We start from the raw sequence: 6,000 nt of genomic DNA, 5'->3' as shown, positions 1-6,000 counted from the left end.
CCGCATGGTGGCAGTGTTCCACTGTTAGTGCCCCAGTGTTAATTTCATTCAAACGTATTCTGTGTGTGGGCTTTGACCAGATGTGGAAATAAAATAATGACAAAACATACAAAGAAACAATAAACATTAAATGAATGTGAAAAGCACTGATTTGGTCAGCTAGACTACACACCACATCACCATAAGGAGAGATCTCTATGCTGCCCACCATACTGTGGTAAATATCCTTAGAATAATAAAAGTCACGGCCACCCTAACAGTGGCTTTAAGTGAAGGAAACTAATGTAGATACACATTTTGTGAATTTTGCAACAGTTGCTGTTTGGAGTCTGATTTCTTTTAAGCCCCGTAGATGTCCCAGGAATGATTTCCCAGCAGGTTAGAGCCATACAATATTAAACATTGTGGTAGAGCTCAGTGCCAGCCAGGGCAGAATGCATTCCCTCCCATCCATGTGGCTGAAGATATTGCTCTGAGACTTTGTTGGCAGGGCCCCAACCAACTTGTTTTAAAACTGCTTCTAGCTGTAATATATCCCATATATATATATATATATATATATATATATATATATATATATATATATATATATATATATATATATATATAATTAGATGGGCCTGCTTGAGAGGCATCCATCATCTCTAACACAGACTGAGGCTGAAATGATACTGAAAAAGGTCGACACCTGTTCAAGCCAAAATGCAGCACATGACTGGCTGATTGTCATTATTGGTCTTTAACAGCAAAGTAAAGCAGACATGTTGAAAATAATACAGAAGAAAATATGCTCTGATGTTCAAAATGTCCCATTTATCAAAGAGATCACACTAAAGATGTCTGCTGACAGCAGAAAAATCACTGCCTAATGAATTCTGGGGAACATCTGGACATGACCGGCATGCCACCAACATCCTGCTCTAAATGAACATTTCTCTTGAAGTGCTGATGTGGGTTCACAGAGCTGTTTGGGAGGAGCATGAGGTTATTTATACCATGAATGAACAGACTCAGATTTTAAAAGTTTGTGTTTTGCTTTAATAGAAAATAATCTCATTAAAAATCACATTGACATTTTCAGTGTAATACATCCATCCATCTTCTGGGTGCTCGACACAGAGCAGGGGCGCTGCAGTCTGAGTTGGCCACACCTCCCTGTGCCTCTCAGCCACCTCCTCCAGCTCCTGTGGGGGACATAATCTCTCCCAAAGACATGTTCTCTTATATATCTTCTCTTGCTTGGAAATTTTGGAAACACCTCACCTAGTCAGATACCCGAACCATCGCAACTGGATCCTTTCCATGTGGATGATCCACATTACTGCCGACACTGCACAGATCTGTCTGTCAGTCTCCTGCTCCACTGTTCCCTCACTCTTTGATGTGACACAATCAGAACTCCTACTTTTTCCAACTGAGACGTGTGGACTCAGACACTTGATGAAAATCAGAGAAAAACAGTTGAGATCCTTTGACCACCCTCTGCCCTTTGGTTCTGGCTGTATTCCAACTTCATGGTGTCCTGGAGAGTCCGTGTACTGGTTAAATCTCAGAGTCTCAGTTTTTATTGTCTCATACATATTTCAAGGTATAGAAGCGTGTGCCCAACCAGTCTAGATATAGTCTTGTTTGGGAATATGAGGGATCTGATCCTCCCTGAAGGACTGTAGTGAGAGCTTGGCTCACATCGAGTGGCAGCTGGATTCTCCCACGGTGGGAGAATCATCTATTCTGTCATCAATTCAGTTCATAGGTTTTATGAATTTTTAAGGATAGAAATTGTAACAAGCAAACAAAGAAAACAAAAAATGGGCCAAGGTAATGTAGGAAGTAAAATAAATAAATAAAATAATGTTTTAAAGGTTCATTAACCTTTATGAGTGGGCCTCACTCATAACACATCATTCATATCTCTTAACCGATTTTCTGCGGTATTCGAAATATCTCGCTTTCACACTATATCCATTTTGAAATAACAGGTGTCAACACATCTTTGGCACAGTGGCTACAAAGCCACACTGGGGGGCTGGAGCTTATCCCAGCTGTCATCCAGCGAGAGGCGGAGTACATCCTGGACAGGCTGCCGATCTGCGACAGGACTAACACACAGAGTGAGACAACCACACGCTCTCACTAAGGCAAAGAGGCAAAGATACAACACCATTAGAAAAGACTATTGATTGTATGAGGCCAAGACTGTACAGGGTTTGGGTATAAATATAGAGGACGAGGAAACAATCTGATCTGAGGGGTCATGAGATGTTTTTTGGAAGAAGAGGAATTCCTCTGATCCTCCACAGATTATTTTTGATAATGATCACGTTTCTGTTTTTAATCTGGCATTTGTGTTTTCACCTGGAAATAACAGAGCACACACACACACACACACACACACACACACACACACACACACACACACACACACACACACACACACACACACACACACACACACACACGTGGCACGGTCAGCAACAACACTCAGGTAGGCTGTGGCATTTAAATGATGCTCAGCTGGGCCAGAGTGTGATACAAAAACATCCCCACACCAGTACATGGACCTGCTGATACAGGGCAGGATGACTTCGTGTTTTTTAACACAACATTCAGATCCCCAGGCAACGTTTTTCCGATTTGCTGTTGTCCAATTTTGGAGAGTCTGTGTGAACTGTAGCCTCAGTTTCCTGTTCTTAGCTGACAGGAGTGGTCTTCTGCTGCTGTAGCCCATCTGCTTCAAGGTTTGACATGTTGTGCATTCAAAGATGCCTCTTTGCAACGCTGGTTTTAGCGAGTGCTTATTTGAGTTGCTGTTGCCTTCCTATCAGCTTGGAGCAGTCTCCCTATTCTCCTGTGACCTCTGGCATTGACAAAGTATTTTCACCCAGAGAACGGCAGTGCGCTGGATAGTTTCTCTTCTACAGACCACTCTCTGTAAACTCCAGATGTGGCTGTGCGGGAAAATCCCAGCAGATCAGCAGTTTCTGACGCGCTCAGGCCAACAGCCACGCCACATTCAAAATCACTCAAATCCCCTTTCTTCCCCTTTCTGATTGTTAGTTTGAACATCAGCAGGTCGTCTCGACCATGTCTACACGCCGGAATGCATAGAATAGCTGCCATGTGATTGGCTGATTAGATGCTTGCAATAATAAGCAGTTAAACAGGTGCAGGGTTTCTCAAACCTGAACATGACAGTGAGTCGACTGTACTCGGGTGGAGTCCAACAGAGTCCCTCTGGGATGTGGTGAAACAGGAAATGTGAATCAAAGAGCAGCAACTGTGTGATGCTATAATGCCGATATGGACGAAAACCTTTACAGCACGTTATTAAATTGATGCTATGAAGAATTAAGGCAAAGAGCCAGTCCAGTACGAGCAAGGTGTACCTCAGTGCTCGTCACAAGAAGACGAAGTCACTGGACTGTCTCTGACACCTGCACACTGACGTCTGAGGCATCATTCAGGAACAATGACACGATTTTACAGTAAAGTGATGAGTGGTGATAGTGGTCAGGCAGCGATGTTCTTGTACATGTTGATGTCTAATCTCAAACATAACCCGCTCCACAGTGTGCAGTGTAATCCATGCTGTTACAGAAGTGGACCTTCGCAGCACTGAAAACATGTTTAACGTGGAGTTACCTCGATAAGCCCCTAATCCTGCTTCATAGTACAGGTTCCTCACCTGGACTGTTTGCTTTATCGACTGCCTGCTAGCCTGGGTTAAAGATTTCGATTATGTACTTTTACTCTGCTCAACTTGTGCATTTAACTTCTTTCCTTTTGAATCTGTACAGATGCTGGAAAAAACCACCTAAAAATAGGAATAGTGTACTAGGAGTTTAAAGAAGGCATCTAAGAAGCCCCTTCTTTGCAAATGTTTTGCGTTAATATATTTTGTACTTACTGTTAGCTCACCAGTGCATTACCAGTGCACACACCATCTGTGCTTTGTTTCTCTTACAGTTTCCCGAGAGGCTTTGCATGCCTACTTCAAACAACACTCAGTGACACACAGAGTGGAACTGCCAGAGAGTCAGATATAAGACAGAGAGAGATGAAAGTGTTGTTTGTCACATTTGAAAATTAAGTCTGAAACTTAAAGTAAGAAAGCCACAAGTTGTCAGGGCTAGTTGAGTTTTTGTTCGGTTTACTCCTGCCTGGAGAGATTGGGCAACAGCTGATCGATCAGAAGAGGACGAACCATGCGGCGTCTAAATCAGCTGATGTTTTGATATTAACAGCGAGCGACAGTAAATCCATCTGCTGAGCAAGCCCTGAGCTTCTGGCATGAAGAGTCTCTATTAGGCCAGTAGCTGAGGTGATCTTTGCAGCTGCCTTTGCCAGAATCATGCTGCTGCACATGCTGGGTGGCTGCTGAATAAAACATGCCTGTGCTTTGACCTCACAGCTGGACCTCAGCGACACGGTGGGCAGTCCTGATTTTAGGCCCTCAATCAAAGCATCCTCTAAAGAAAACCTTGGAGTCTGATGTAAAAACGGCCTCGCGCTTCTCCGCTGACAGCACAGCGGCCTCACCAAAAGGCAGCGCAGACTTGGCAGTGAAGTTAACGGGTCCCTGCCAGAGCTGATACAACGCTAATAACTTCGAAGCTTTCTGGCCTGGGAAAAAGAGCTCTCGTAATCTCTCTACTCAACACGTCACCTTGAAGTGGCTAGCAGAATTAGACCTTCACTCCTGCATGCATAAGGTCACATTTCCCAGTTTGAAAGACTGGCTGCGACATATTTCACCAGAGGTGTGCGTTCTTTGTAAAGGAGATCCTCAGAGACAGTAAAGTCTCTGCAGTTCCCTGCGAGTGGGGGACAGAGCGGTGCTTGAAAGGCATCAAAGCGTGGGCCATTTCACAACTTGAACGATATCTTCTTCATCAAACCTGATCCTCCCAGCGATGGCTGACAGAACGTTCATCAATCCCACGCCTCCTCTGAACTCACCACAGCCACTCACCTGTGCACAAAAGTTCTCATTGATATCTTCTGTGGCTGCTTCAGACGGTCTGTCTTTTTACCGGGAGGAGGTTTAAGAGTGACGAACAGTGACAGACTCGGCAGAGCTTTCACAGCTCAGTGGTGATATATGATGCTTCTTTTATTTCTCACATTTTTTCCTCCTAAGTAGCTGTCATGGTGAGCGCACAGTTTTAAGAACGATACAGTGAATCCGTGAAGGCTGCACACCTTTAAACAGGCTTGCGTCACATAATGGAACACTTACGCTCATGCAGGGCTCTGCCGGGGACCCTGTTAGCCAGGTTCATTTTTTTTCGTGTTTTATACTTATGACTTTCATATGAGTATATGCACGCAGTCAGAAAGTTACTGTTTAAAAAGAGGAAGATGCACTCACTGAATGCTCACCGAGACAGCACAAGGGAGCGACTGAAGTGGTTTGTTTTAGTAAATCAAAAGTAAAGAACAAATAAAATCATAATTTATTTATTAAAAATATGTTTATTAAGATTTTTGATATAAAGAAAAACAAAAAACAAAACGGACAACACAACAGCACGTTATGAAACGGCTGTGTGGAGACGGAAGATGGCTGGACGGGCCCCTCGGACCCTCCAGCAGGAACAGACGGCTGAAGCGGTTCCTCGGACCCTCCAGCGAAGACAGGCTGCAAATCCTCTGGCTCATCACACAGGAGCGGTTCTCCAGAACCTCGAGCAGAAATGCCGTCCTGTGGCGAACGCAGCTGCTTAACAGCGAGCTCCGTCTGCTGCTGCGTTGGTGTGGGAAGAGAGAGAGATAGCAAGCTCGGTGGCTCTGACGTGCTCCCTCCACGCGGCTATGGTGTGGCTCAGATAAGTGTCCATGGAGAACTGATGAAGCTGGGGGTTGGTTATACTCATTGCCTCCACCGCGCTCAGTCCCACAGCCATAGCCTGTAAGCTATCAGCCTGAGCGATGCGGTTCAGCAAATCAACGACCTCCTTCATCTCAGTCTTAAAGTCCGAGGTGGAACAGTCTGCCGGG

Source organism: Astatotilapia calliptera, chromosome 7 (assembly GCF_964374335.1).
Source record: "Astatotilapia calliptera chromosome 7, fAstCal68.1, whole genome shotgun sequence".
NCBI lineage: Eukaryota > Metazoa > Chordata > Actinopteri > Cichliformes > Cichlidae > Astatotilapia > Astatotilapia calliptera.
Note: the sequence above shows the minus strand (reverse complement) of the source record.